Source organism: Coturnix japonica, chromosome 1 (assembly GCF_054131305.1).
Source record: "Coturnix japonica strain WE chromosome 1, WE-NBRP24, whole genome shotgun sequence".
NCBI classification, from domain to species: domain Eukaryota; kingdom Metazoa; phylum Chordata; class Aves; order Galliformes; family Phasianidae; genus Coturnix; species Coturnix japonica.
The window spans coordinates 172620826-172635425 of NC_140663.1; the positions used below are offsets into that span (position 1 = coordinate 172620826).

General features: G+C 37.5%; 1 protein-coding gene across 50 annotated transcripts in view; it reads right to left on the reverse strand.

Annotated features, from left to right (window-relative positions):
* The window catches only part of DLG2 (discs large MAGUK scaffold protein 2), a 959079-nt gene that overhangs the window by 394715 nt on the left and 549764 nt on the right, over positions 1–14600 (reverse strand). The gene's annotated exons all lie outside the window — the stretch shown is intronic.

Consider the following 14600-nt stretch of genomic DNA (forward strand, 5'->3'; position numbering starts at 1 on the left):
GTCTTACTTCAGAGGTACGTTACAGTTTTCCTTACCGGGACAAAAGAATGAAATGAATCTTGTTCACGGTTCTCAATAGCTGAAATTGTTTTCAACCAGAAGAGATAGCTTGAAATATCAGACATTTCAGAATGCTCCATACCGAAAGCTGCAACATTAGGGGTACTGAGGTGAGCCAGACTTGCAAAAGGAGGACTTTGGATGTGTTACATAAAGGTCTTAATTAGATCTCTGTTACAAATTGCTATCCTAAGAATAAAAAGTTAATCAGAAAGCCTCAGTGAAAGGATAGGAGGGCAAGATTAGAGGCGAGACAGATGTTTCACTTTGGGATAATTGCACAACTGCCTAGCTAAATGTTGTTCTGCTATTCTGAAGTGAAAACACAAACATGAAAATTAAAATGTTCCCTTTCTGTAACTTAGGACTAAACAGTTCACTGCTGTTTTTTGTTTGTTTGTCTGTTTTTCCTGAGGAGATAAACAAAACAAACAAACGGAAGCCCTCAGCTGCAGCAAGTACCTAACTCTCAGCACCCTTTTAAATCCCAGCCAAAATATCCATCATATGAAGAAGAATAATTTGGAGAATTGATACTAAAATCAGAGCTGGTGTGAGAAATAAAATGCTGCAAGATTTTTTGGTATCAAAATTTAGGAATCAATCTATGAAGATTTGTTTAATGAGACTAAATCCAAGAAAACTACGCCGTCATCTCCCAAAGGATGCCATTCTGACCTCCACTGCTGTTTAACTTAACTGTTTTTTCAGGTGTATTTTCCCTCTGCTTATGGGTAACAATATCATTCTGCAGAAATAACTGGACTTCCACCCATGAGTGAAAAGACATTTATTTTACGTACAGTAAACTCCACAGCCCATGGAAGTGTTGAAGATTTCCATAAAGTCAGGATTACTGAGACACCATGTTCTGGGGAGGAGGATATGGCTTATGTGTGGGCCTCCTGCTCACACAAATATTGGCATTACACATAAATTCTGGAACAAGATGTCACCCTTAACAAAAGCTTTACTGCAAATCTGAGACGCTAGGAAGCCATAATAAAATAAAAATACCAGATATAAGAGATGAATAACCAGAAAAATCCACAGTTATATCCCTTGTTTCCTCACTTTCTCAAACATGCAATTTCCAAAACGAAGTAGGAAGTATTTGTTGAGAGAGGTGAAAGGAGAGATATTAAGACCTACAGGGCACTAGGGATATTGGTAGGAAACAAGTGGCCTTAAACAGTACATATTTAACTATGTCGTAGTCTTTTCATCAATTAGTAACATCTCACTTTAGGACCCCAGATACTCATACCCAAAGTTCATTGAAAAACAATATTAGAAGGGTCTCAATTAATTGAAAAATCAAGTCAAGTGTAGCAAAACAGCTAAAAAAAATAAAAAATAATTAAAAAAGGGGAGTAACATGAAAAATTCAAGTTCAAAATATTTCAAAATATTTCTTAAAAAGTTTGATTTAAAATTTGCCAAAGAAAACAAAAATGTGAACATCCTGAGGTAAAAGCTTTCTTTTCTTTCTTAGCAAATGGATTTCTGAAAAGAAAGCTTTGCAGAGTGGAGGTGAAGGAAGGGAGACGGAGAGCTTATTTTCTTCTCCATCAGATACTGCTCTGATTGACAGGAAAATTCAGTACTGACCACCATCACACTTAGTGTAATGGCTTGAATCAGCCATTGGTTTGACCCAGAACAGCTGTTTTTATATTCTCACAGCATCATCAGCACCATCTGCTTCACCAAAAAGTGAAAGATTTAAAGCAGGTGCATAAATAATTAGCCAATTTTTCATCAACTCGAATAGCTAATAATTACTCCCTTATGTTTTAGGATGTAAACCGGATCTCTTATTGTGAAAAATGGTTACAGCTAGAATAGCCCCACAAGGCTACTGTTTTCACTTGTGCAATAGGTAACCACAGCAAGGATTTGAACGCAGGGGATTGCTAGGCCTCTGTGGGAGGAGACCTGGGTCTGCTGGGCATTTAATATAGGGCAGAAAATGTTGAGCAGGGAGTGAGGGAACAGGGCCAGAACAACAGGAAATACTGCATGGCAATGAGCATTCACCCCACAAAAACTGCAGCACATGTTCATTGCTAATAAATTATACTGGAGCCTGCAAGTTCACACTGTTTTTCTTGTAACAGTTATTGGTGAGCAGCTTCATTATTTGTCTTCCGACCTGAGTGCTTTTTCACTCCTGTTCATCTTACTTTATCCCCTGTTCTTTGATGGAAGGGTGAGGAGTGGACATATGGTTGCCTGGCTGCTAGCTGGGGCCAGCTCATCTCATTTTTATTTACAATACTTTCAATCAAGGCACATTTCTGGAGACTTTCCATCATAATAAAAACAGGTTTTATATAATACCTAGAACTTTTCCATTTCTTTATAAGTCCACTAGGGACATGTACTAATACCTCAAGTGAAGACAATAATGACAAAACATGAATAAAAAAGTCATAATGAATAAAGATCAAAGTTTCATAAATGCGGATTCAACTACACCAAATATATTTTTATACAGTTTGTATACAAAGGCACAGATGTTCCAGGTACCCCATCATGTTTTATAGGAAAAATACCATTCCAGATTTCTTAATGCCAAGTACATGTAACTCCTTTTAAAATGCATATTTATTTCTATGAAAACAAGCACTGCTATCAATCAAGTAAATGTTAAATAATTCAACCAGTAAGATTACATTTTATAATTTGGTGTAACAGATCAGCTGGGAATATCCCACTATGTCTCCAGCAGAGAAATTACTTAACCGTACATCACCCTTTTACATCTATCCAGCTGGATTGCTGCCTTCCTATGATACATTAAAACATTTAATATTTTAAATAAATTTTAATAGATAATAGCTGCTATAAAGCTTTGTTGGAGCTTTTCCAACGAATTGTTTAAAAACCTCTAATACATTAACAGCAATTGACTGAGATAACTGTTTCATCCTGTAAGTATTTTTTATTAGAAGAGTAAAAACAATATAGCCATGCAATTCTACATGCAGATCTTTATGGTTATGGAAATGCGTGTGCTGTTAAAAATGAAGGGCTTTCATGGTTGCTAGTGTATTTCTAGTGAAAAGGGAATAAGAATGGTATAGTAATTTCTAAGTTCCAGTTTAAAACTCTTACATCACGATGGCTTAACATCTGAGTTCAAAAATCAGAGGCTATACTACTGCTTTAAAATAGTTTCAGAACAACTGAAATTCCCCTTTGCTAACAGTTTCCACTGTTATTGTACTAGCTAAAGATCAGCTGTAGTAGCAATTAAGACTGGCTTTCGTGGCCTTTGAACTCATTTAATGGATTGAATCAGAATGCAAGCTGCCAACAAAAATATCATTTTCTTTTCTCCTCTTGTCATCCGTTCTATCAGTATACACAGGCTCATTGGTACAGGGACTCATTGAGGATTCCAGCAAGGGAACTGGGCTTGATGCCACACCTCCATTCTGCTGACACACAGCAAAGTCATATGAAGGTTCAGATCCCCCAGAAAGATGGGATAGCCATAAATAGCCAAAACCCAGCATAAAACAGCTGAAAATTCATTAGTACTTCAACAAACAGTGTACCGTGGCCTGCTCAAGAGAAAAACAACTGCTCTAAGATAAAAGAGTTGAAAATGCAAAGCTCTCCATCTGTTTTATGCACAATCCACACAAAGTTTGCTAACCTCCCTGCCTTACCCTTCCTGAAATGGAATGAACAGTGACCTGACTTGCAAACATCTTGGAGAACAAAAGAATCACAAGCTGTTTCTTCTGAGGTGCTTTAAGAAATGTCAGATATCAGGCAGTAATGATGTCTAGAGAAAACATTAACAAGATTAATTTTGCTTTGATCCCCTTTCCTAGCGCTTGTTATTTTATAAAATATATATATATATAAAATGAAGTCCTCTGTCTTTGTGGCTTAATTATTGCTATTATTATTATAAACAAAACAAAAAAAATCAAAAGCCAACAAAAAAAACAAAACAAAACAAAATAACTGAAAAAAAAATTAACCAAAAACACAAACAAGCTCCTTTACCCCTCATCCATCTGCCACTAATGTTTCTGACATGACATTATGTTTCCTTTCACATTTTCATTTTTTCTTTTTTCTTTTTTTTTGCTGAACCCTTATGTGTGAGGTAACGCAATGCAATAGAAACTGGCAGAAACTACATTAAAGTTATTATCACCTGAGGACAAATCCTGACAAGTGAACCACTAGAAAAGAAAAGACTTACATCTGGAAATAAGGCAAAGAGCATAAAGGTAAACCCAGTAACACTACTAACGTTTTGGCAGCCATTCAAAAATGTGAAAATACAGATGAGGTGGTGTAGAAGTAATGGGGTTCTGGGTAAAGAAGAGAGAAAAGGGTAGAGGTTTGAAGGAGAACAGTTCCTTAATTTTCTCAGGACCACAAAATGTTTTGAAAGGGCACTACATAAAATGAGCCAACGGCAACCGTTCAGTGAGAGACAACAAGGGAAGAAGATACAAGGACCCAAGAATGATGAATCTGAAAAGCTCTTTAATTTTTGACCACTCAGCAAAACATTTCTGCAACCTTGCATTTTCTTCCACTACAAAGAACTGTTTCATTCTTTTCTGTATTGTCAGTATGATTAACGTAATGTTGCATTTCTTGGTACACAGACTAGTTTAGCTGATAGACAGAAACCAGTGCTTTAAACCAAAACAGCTAGGAGTGATAACCTCAATTTTCAGCAGAAATTATTTCAAGAGTAATGTACCTGCTTAAAGTTTGTGCTGACTCCACGGACTTAAGTGCATCTCAGTATAAACAGAAGATCCATTGAGATTACCACTATGACAACTCAAAGAAATAAAGAACTGAAAAAGATGGGCTTTTTGCAGACATAAATCTGAGAGCATAATTCTGTAAGTATAAGCTCACAGAAGTGATCAGATTGCTATCAATTTCATACTGGCAAAGGCTGGGTAAGTAATAACTGACTCGGTTATTATTTCAACGAATCATGATTCAGTTAACTACATACACAACTACATGCGGTGCATTATATAAATAATATGCTATAATCAAGTCAACTTGCAACAAACTGATACTGCCCCTCATTATATTTCTGTGTGATTTCACTTCCATAAAGTCATTAATTATTTAAATTAAAGAATCACAAAATGTCTTTGTTTGGAGGGGACTTCAAGAATCATCATGCTCCAGCTCCCCTGCCACAGGCAGGGCCACCAACATCCACATGGGGCCCAGGGCTCCATCCAACCTGGCCTTGAACACCCCCAGGAAGAGGGCATCGACAACTTATCTGGGCATCCTTTTCCAGCACCTCATCACTCTCTCTGTAAAGAGTTTCCTCCTGATATCCAACCTAAATCTTCCCTTCTTCAATTCAAACCATATCACCTTGTCCTGCTGTCATGTAGGCTCCCTTTAGGTACTGGAAGGCTGCAAGAAGGTCACCCCACAGCCTTTTCCAGGCTGAACAAGCCCAGATCCCTCAGCCTGTTTTCAGAAGGTGCTCCAGCCCTCTGATCATCTTTATGGCCCATCTCTGGACCCTCTCTTACTAAATAATAATGTTATGGCCATAGCAACTTCAAAATGTTTTCAGAGTTGTGGAAGATCCTATTGGCAAGGATATTCAGAAATGCCCAATGATTAATGGGTTCAGTGAAAGCCAGCTAAAAGTGTTACCAGAAATTGAACTTCTTGAATGTATGATGAGCCATCCCCTTACCCTATCCAATTTACCTCTCCCCAAATTTGGCTTGGCTACATCTTGAGCCAATTACTACTGGGTACTGACTTGCAGCCAAGTTCTATACATAACAAATGCACCGATACTGCTGTTCTACCCTGAACACACAATGCTGAAAAGCAGTTTTGGAAAAATTAAATTAATGGGCACAGAGTATGTCAATAACTGAATGGATATCATTACCATAAAAGCTTTGATATTTTGATGGTTGGACTAGATAGTTAGACTAGATGATCTTAGTAGTCTTTTTCAAACTTAATGATTCCATGATTCTACAATTCATGTACCTCATACACAAATACATGCACATTATCAGGATAAATACCCAGAAAAAAAGTATTAAAAAGCTGAAGTGGAACCTGGATTTCATTCACACATTTTGTGGATTGGATTGATCCTTCTAAATCTCAAACCAGTAGCAGTATGCTAAGTTATGGTAAGTCTGTCATGCAGGTATCTAATGAAGAAAGCTGATAGTGATCGAACCACAAGTTTTTGCACAGCTGCATGAGATGTTATCATTTATCTATAAATGTATAAAACATGAACATGTAAAGGGTGTATATACAATAAATACATATGGTCACTACTACTATTTCTCAATTATTAGATGCAGAATTAAATATATATATGTAAATATTAAAAAAAAAATCATGAGACAGAAGTAAAATATTATCTTGATAGAGTAGGATTGCCATCTAAGAAAAGAACTGCATACATGGAAGTATATTTCATTACTACAAAGTGTTAGTTTTAATAAATGTTTATTTTCTGCTTTTTTTTTGGGGGGGGGGGGTAGGGAGGGGGGAGGGGTTGATCTATGACTCCAACATTGCAAGATTTATAAGTAAACTGAAATAAAACAGTAGGAATGTCTTTTCTAGAGGTGTGACGTGCCTCTAATCTTATGTTTGAGCAAGCTGTTTTTTTACAGAGCACTAAGAATGCAGTAGTGTGCATGGTGGCATCAGCTCCAGAGAAAAAGTGAGAAGTCACTGTGATATTTTTAACATTTGCTAATAAGTTAATATCAATTTTTAGTACTTCTTTGCCGAAGTGTGGCTTGCCTACATCTGCGTGACTGCATAGCAAAATTCAACTGCTATTGACTGGCAGCAGGTGAATTCCATATTTTTGACTGCAAGATGGGTAGATTTTGAGGGATCCCAGACATGCCGTCACCAGGGAAAGAATAGAAAGAGGAATGGAACAGATTTCCCCCCAGCTTTCTATTTCCTAAGTGGAACATGTTTTATTTGAGTTCCTGGAGGTAGCATAGAGCTCAATACACATTTCTGCACTTAGCAAAAGGAGGCCCTTAAGTGCTATTGTGTTGTCAAAACCAAAATGCACATATCAAATTGCACTTTAAGTGTTGCCACAGTTGAAAAAGGAAGCTGTACGCTATCTTTTGGGACAAACTGTCTCCCATCCCTTGTCACACGCTTCTGCTCTCAGCCTTGTGCCAGTGCTGACTGCTGTGAGAAGGGACAACAAGCTGGGCCCTGAATTTGGTCTCTTTGAAACATCCCTCTTCCCCCCCCTCCTTTTTTTAAATGGTTTTAAGTTCCAGGCATATCAGTGGCCAGGACCTCACTCCTCCAGCTGCCACTCTTCAGTGGATTAACCAAAGGCACCATGAGATCACAGCATTTTCCCTTCACAAAACTTTCTTTTTTTCCATTTTTTTTTTCTTTTTTTTTTTTTTCTCCTCTGCCTCCATGAGATAGACCCCACAGAATGAAGCAAACGAAAACCGGACCTAAGACCTTCTTCACACCTTGATAAATGTTTCATGTACTCATCTAGTCTATCAGAAGAGTGCCATATGAAAACTGGGAGAATCCAACACACAAATGTCCAGAGGAGATATGGTACCTCAGCCCAGGAGGCACTTAAAGCCTGGTTGGATGGGCCCGGTGCAGCTTGGCCTGTTGGGGGGCAACCAGCCCAGAGCAGGGGGTTGGAACTGGGCCAACTTTAAGTTCTCCTCCAACCACAGCTATTCTACAATTCTACAAAATAGCAAGGAATCTTTTAAGCACAAACACAACAATACTAACAGGGTATAGAGGAAATCTTCCTCAGAACTAAAAAACAAACAAACAAACAAACAAAAAATAAACAACTGCAAAGAAGGAGCCTTAGAAACCTTGTTTTAACTTTTTTTCCTATCTAAGTGCAACAGAGCTGCTTTACAATGCCAGTTACTGGAAACCTATGGCACTGATCCATCCTGCTCTCATTTTAAATGCATAATGAAAATCATTTGTCTTATATTCTGTTTGACCAATTACATGAGCAATTTTAGCTGCTGAAGTAACCTGCTTCTCCCTGCAAAAATACTTAATCAGAAAGGTAAAATGTGATATTAAAAGTACAATATAGCTAAAACCAAACCAGATGTAATTTTGCTAAATTGCATTTTGCACTACATTCATAACTGGCTCCTGTGACTTAAAAGAAAGCTTATACCAGAAATGGAATTTGCAAAAAGGATTATTGTGTTTGTTTTTCTGATGTTCATTTTAGATATTATAAAACCTGTATTTTGAATATATAAAGTCTTTTTTCTTTTAATCCCTGCATTTTTAACTCTCAAAACAGTGGAAGGTTTTTCTTCAACTCTTTGAAAGGGTAGATAACATCAGGATAAGGGCAAAATGGTTTTAAAAGTCAAAGGAAGAAAGATTTAGGTTGGAGATCAGAGTGGTTTGGGGCTGGATCAGCTGCCCAGAGAGGTTGTGGATGCCTTGTCCCTGAAGGTGTTCATGGCCAGGTTGGATGGGGCCCTGGACAGCCTGGTCTAGTATTAAATGTGGAGGTTGGTGGCCCTGCCTGTGGTAGGGGAGTTGAAGCTTCATGATCCTTGTGAGCCCTTCCAACACGAGCTGTTCTATTATTCTATGGTTTTGAAATTAGGTGAATGTTGAGTTGATTCATCTAAGTGCAATAATTTTTATATACATATATATATATAAATATATGTATATAAGTGAACTTATGTTATCTAATTTATAAACTCTATTGTATCAATCTGTGGCTTATTTCAAAGAAAACACAGTTCTTAAATGTAAAGTAATTTCAGACATAATTCTTCTGTTTCCTTTTTTCTCCCCAGTTATATTCTTATTATCCTTCATCCAAAAGACACATACAGACATCAGGATACACGGCTAAATTGTCAAACTGTAAATCCCATCATTACTGCAGCCAGGAACACTCTTTAGGGTTTTTTGTTTGTTTGTTTGTTTTAGGGAAGTCTGAAATTTTCACAGTTGTTTCAAATACTTCAAAAGAGTCACTTCCAAAACAGAAATCAATTCTCAGTTTGTATCTTTAAGTCATACCTGAATAGCTGAGAAAAATTCCTTCTCAATTTTAGCCATTGCTCAGAAAACAGCCATAAAAAGTTGTTCATCACCCTTCGCTTATTTTGACTAGGTGATAGCCATCTCTTTGAGTTGCTGTAAAAGGTTTGCATCTTTGAATATCTAATTGAAATGTAGTGGAATATTAGACACATCTAGGGTTATATGTTCGTACTCCTGTTAAGGAGTACGCTGCAATGTAGACCTTTTGCATCTTCCATCATTCGGTCCATCATGGACACACCACAAAACATACAGCAACATATGACCACAAAAGTCACTCACTGGAAGAGACTAGAAGACTGAAATTCACTTCCATGTCATGCTCCAGTGCAGTGCAGATCAAATATGGAGCTGTGTTATATGTTCTTTCGGTAGTAAGTAGTTTGTAAGGTGAAAAAGACAGGATATTATAGGAAGATCTGCATTGCAAATTTTAGAAAATGTTAAAATGAAAAGGAAAAAAAGAAAGGGAAGGAAGGAAAGGAAAGGAAAGGAAAGGAAAGGAAAGGAAAGGAAAGGAAAGGAAAGGAAAGGAAAGGAAAGGAAAGGAAAGGAAAGGAAAGGAAAGGAAAGGAAAGGAAAGGAAAGGAAAGGAAAGGAAAGGAAAGGAAAGGAAAGGAAAGGAAAGGAAAGGAAAGGAAAGGAAAGGAAAGGAAAGGAAAGGAAAGGAAAGGAAAGGAAAGGAAAGGAAAGGAAAGGAAAGGAAAGGAAAGGAAAGGAAAGGAAAGGAAAGGAAAGGAAAGGAAAGGAAAGGAAAGGAAAGGAAAGGAAAGGAAAGGAAAGGAAAGGAAAGGAAAGGAAAGGAAAGGAAAGGAAAGGAAAGGAAAGGAAAGGAAAGGAAAGGAAAGGAAAGGAAAGGAAAGGAATGGAAAGGAAAGGAAAGAGAAAAGAAAAAGGTTTTGAATCTCTTTGGCCTCAGCTAGTTTGGTTCTAGAAGAACACCCCTTTGTTCTCACCCATGGGTGAATACACAAGCCAAGTGGTAGAGAGTTAGCAACATTAGGACTCCTACAGAATTAGTGTAGTTGAGGCCAATTACCAATGCAACAAACAGCCTTTTCCTCTCCTCCAAATCATACAGTTTTCCTCCAGTACCCCCTTTCACCTCCCTGAGAGTCCCAGAAGCCAAATTATTTCTGAAGGAGAGAAAAAGTTCTTGGCTTCTTTAGGCATACAGAAGTTTTAAAGGATGGGATTAATTAAATGCAAATCTAAACACAGTGCCACAAATCATGCAAATTAAGCAATAACATATTTATGGCTGAGCAGTCTGCAGGAGCAAAAATGTGTGTAGATGAGTTATAAATCATTACAGTCATTGGTTAATATACTACATAGCATATATTTTCCCACTGCAGTATTTATGTGAAACATACAGAACATCTTGCATACAAATACTCTCATGATCTGTGTAATCATGCTTATTCCTCAGCTGTTATTTTTTGCCTCAAGATGTTATGTGCCATCAAAGATATTAACGCTGATGGAAGACTTTATACATGAATACGAGACATAAATTTTACAAGAAAATAAAATTACACCTACTTTCCTTTTAAACACAAAGACTTTTGCAAAGTAGTGCTTCATTATTCATCCAAGTAGAGGTGGCTGTATGCATTCTGGAGATAGAATGGAAAATCTGGGATGAATGACACATCTTTGGGTTCCTGTCTGGACCAATAACAGTCTGTAAATTACTAAAGGGATTGTTAATCTCAGTGCCGGGAACTCAAAAGCCACTACCACTTATCTTTGAAATCCATTTTGTGCCAAAGATAATCCAAATGCTGTGAATTCAGTATTAATAGTAATTTCCTATCTTTTTTTTTTTTTGGTGTGCGTGTGTGTGTGTGTGCGCGTCTTTATTTTTTTATTTTTTCCAGAATAGGTAGTTTAAATAAGAATGTAAAGGAAGATTGTTTTCTAAAGCAGCTGTCCTGGGAGTGTTGGATGTGACTGTCACCCTGAATGTGATTGCAGAACGCAGAACTTTTCCATGTCCTCTTTCAGACAATAGGATTAGAGAGGAATCGTTATAACAATATTACTCATCTTCGAAAAGAACATGCTAACAGCTTCTGTATTTCTGCTTTGAAATACTGTTAGCAATCTGTGCAGCTGTTACTTAAAAGATGTACAAATGAGTTTACTTTTGGAAATGCGGCACAATGATCTGTCCAAGGCAAGATGATGAATAAAGATTCATCTTTGTGAAACTCATGAGCTGTTGACTAAATATTCTGCTAAGTACCAGACTGAAGATGAGACATTAATTTCTTTCTGCATTAAAAGATGCACCCACTGTTTTATCCTTGACAGTGTCAGTGCTAAGTTAAAACTTCTCCTATGATGCCTAGCTCCTTCCATAGCCTTGAAGACTGAAACCCCCTACCCCAAAACCAGCATTATCTGGTTCTCCTTTAATTGCCATTTTACTGGCACTCAAATGTACTAGCTGAGATAGAAAAGATCTTCCTGAGGTGTCTAAAATAGCCCACTCTTCCTCCACAGCCAGGGATACCTTGACAGAAGAAAGGAGGCCATAGAGTCACTGTCACCAGAGTTGTTCAAGAAAAGGGTCAATGTGGAACCAAGGGAGGGACATGGTTAGTGGGCATGGTGGTGATGGAACCAGATGGTCTTAGAGGTCTTTTCCAACCTTAATGATTCTATGACTGTGTAAGAAAGAATGGCTAAACTTATGCAGAAGGTTGGGAAAAGACCTTCTGCCTCAAAGCTCTCTCTTACCCCTCATGCAAAGTGCTCTCAGGATACACTACAATTTCAGCAACAGCGCCAAAGGCGCTCCACATTCCGCTCATAGTATAGAGTTTGTCTGCTCATTGCTTTTTTAAGTCATGTCACATCTATGAAGTAGAGTTTAGCTAAGAAAACTATAGCACTTGTAGAAAAACAGCTCTGTGATGCTATTTCTTTTAAAAGACATTGAGAGTATTGCTATGAAAAAATAGCCAACTGAAGAAGCCATAAAAGTTGATTCTGACAGTATACTATTTAAAAACTATGTGAAAATTTATGCTTCTGTGCAGCCTTTCAAAATAAAATACATGTACGAACTTTTGCAGATAACAAAATAGTACCTAAGATGAGATGTTTTTCCTTGAAACTATTTCAAGACAGAAGGGACAGTAATTTAATACCAAATAGAGTGAGCTGAATTAAAGTGGAGCTCAATCTTATCATTTGAGCTGGGAAATGATCAGTGGCATGATTCCACTTCTGCTCCTTCTCTGTGCCCTTTTAGCAGAATAGTGGTGATTTCTAGGAACCTGGAAGCTTGTGGCTGCACCCTAATGGGTGAGTTGCTCAGAAGGGGTCTTCCTTTATGTAGACTGCTTGGAAGTAAAACTAAAAGAGGGGAGATTTAGACTGAATGTAAGCAAGAAGTTTTTTACAATACAGGTGGTGAGGAACTGGAACAGGGTGCCCAGAGAGGTGGTGGTGTTGATTCCCTGTTCCTGGAAATATTCCAGGTCAGGCTGGATAGGCCTCTGAGCACCTGACAGAGCTGTAGGTGTCCTTGTTCAGTACAGGGGAGTTGGACCAGATGGCCTTAGAAGGTCCCTTCCAACTCAACTGATTCTATGATTTTATGAAGTAACCCTGGTAGTTATTAAGACGTGCACAGCAGCTCAACCTGTGTGATTTTCTCTAAGCTCTCCCTCCATGCCTTCTTACTCAGCTACTGCACAAGGAAGAGCTGTTCCATGTGCACCATCAGCTGCTGCTGTTATCACATATCTCGAACCTGAATGATCAGGTATGTGCCAGCAGCCTTGGTGTGTCAGCAAGGAAAGTACATCCAATGGTACAAACAACACCCAGCCTTGGAAAGGCTTGTCAAAAACTGCAGCTAACTCCCCCTACTCCACCTCCTCCTGCAAGGGTTACTCAGGACTATTACAGGTGATGTAACTCTGGGGACAGAGTGAATACCTGATACAAATTATCATTCTATGATGCTAACAGTGACATAGAGAGAGTGCAGTGCAAAGAGGGAAGAAGTATTTCCATGCAATAGGATGTAAAAAAAATTGCATATTATCTTTTTTTTCTTTTTTTTCTTTTTTTTTTTTTCTTTCCATTTTTAATACAGGAAACGGAATTGTAAATGAGTTTGTCAAAAAGGGACTGGAAGTAAAAAAAACAAATTATGCTTTGAAATCAAATTTCCACTTGAATTTGATTTCAATTCACTTTCAGAAGTAAGCTTTGTTGTTGTTTGTAATTCAAAATAAATTTCTCTTTGGATATACAGAGAGCAGTAAGGCAGAATTTCTAAGCTGAAGCAATAATGTAAGAATGCCATTCATTGCTCTGACAGTGAAGAAGGATGAACTGGGAAAGAAAACAGAGGCACATTCACAGTGATAACAGTCAGGATCAGAATGACGAAGAGTAGATTAATAAAACTATGTGATGCAAACTGTAGGAATTAAGGACTGAATTTGGTGCTGCTAATCAAGAAGCAGATTCTTCAACGTGCTATATGTCTACTTTGTGCATGAAGACAATCACTTATTCCAATTTTTTTATTTTTTTATTTTTTTTTTTTTCTTCAGGTCAGAGAGTATCTCTGTTTCACTACTATTCCTTGGAAAGAAGACAAGAGTTCTGATCAACATAGCCCTCAAAAACACATAACTAACATGAACTTGCATCCTCAAATTAAGGGTGATGATTAAGGTCAGTTCAGAGATGCTTTTTCCCTCTGTTATGTTTTCCTGTATGGCATCTATCTATCACTTTGTATTCACTTTCTGTCAACAGAACATCACTTTTTTAGACCATAAGATAAAACACAGCTATGCTGTCTGACAATCCTTTGCCTCATCACTTCTCTGTTTAGTGAAAATACATAAAAACCATTTCCATCAAAGAACTGATTTAGTATGTAGAGAGGGTGCAGAGACTAAAGCTAGTTAAACTCCTGTCTAAGCTGTTTCAGCAAGTAAGAACATTTTTCAAAAACCTATTTCTACATTAAATTCTGCTTATTTATTTATTTATTTTAGCATAAAGCTATGAAAAAGTATTTAGCATTGGCATAACGTATAGTTTTGGAATGAGAGTATACTTTTGTTGCCTTTTAAGGGAGAAATGAAAAGGTATGGCTCAGTGAAGGAAATATTAATGCCTTTCAATATTAAACATCACATGAGTGTCTCTGTGATTTCAGTTTCTGGGTTATCTGGAGTGTAATCATCAGCCTAATTGCTCACAGGCACCTGTGTGCATCCCGGTTGCTTTACATTTTCAAACACACTCCACTGCTATTAAACAAGAAAACCACATATTTGCAGAGGCTAAAGAACTATTTCTGATTCAAGAAAAATTTTTTAAAAAAAGAAAAAATAGGTCATGCTTTCTCGTAGTAATAAATCTCCTTGCCAAAGTTCACT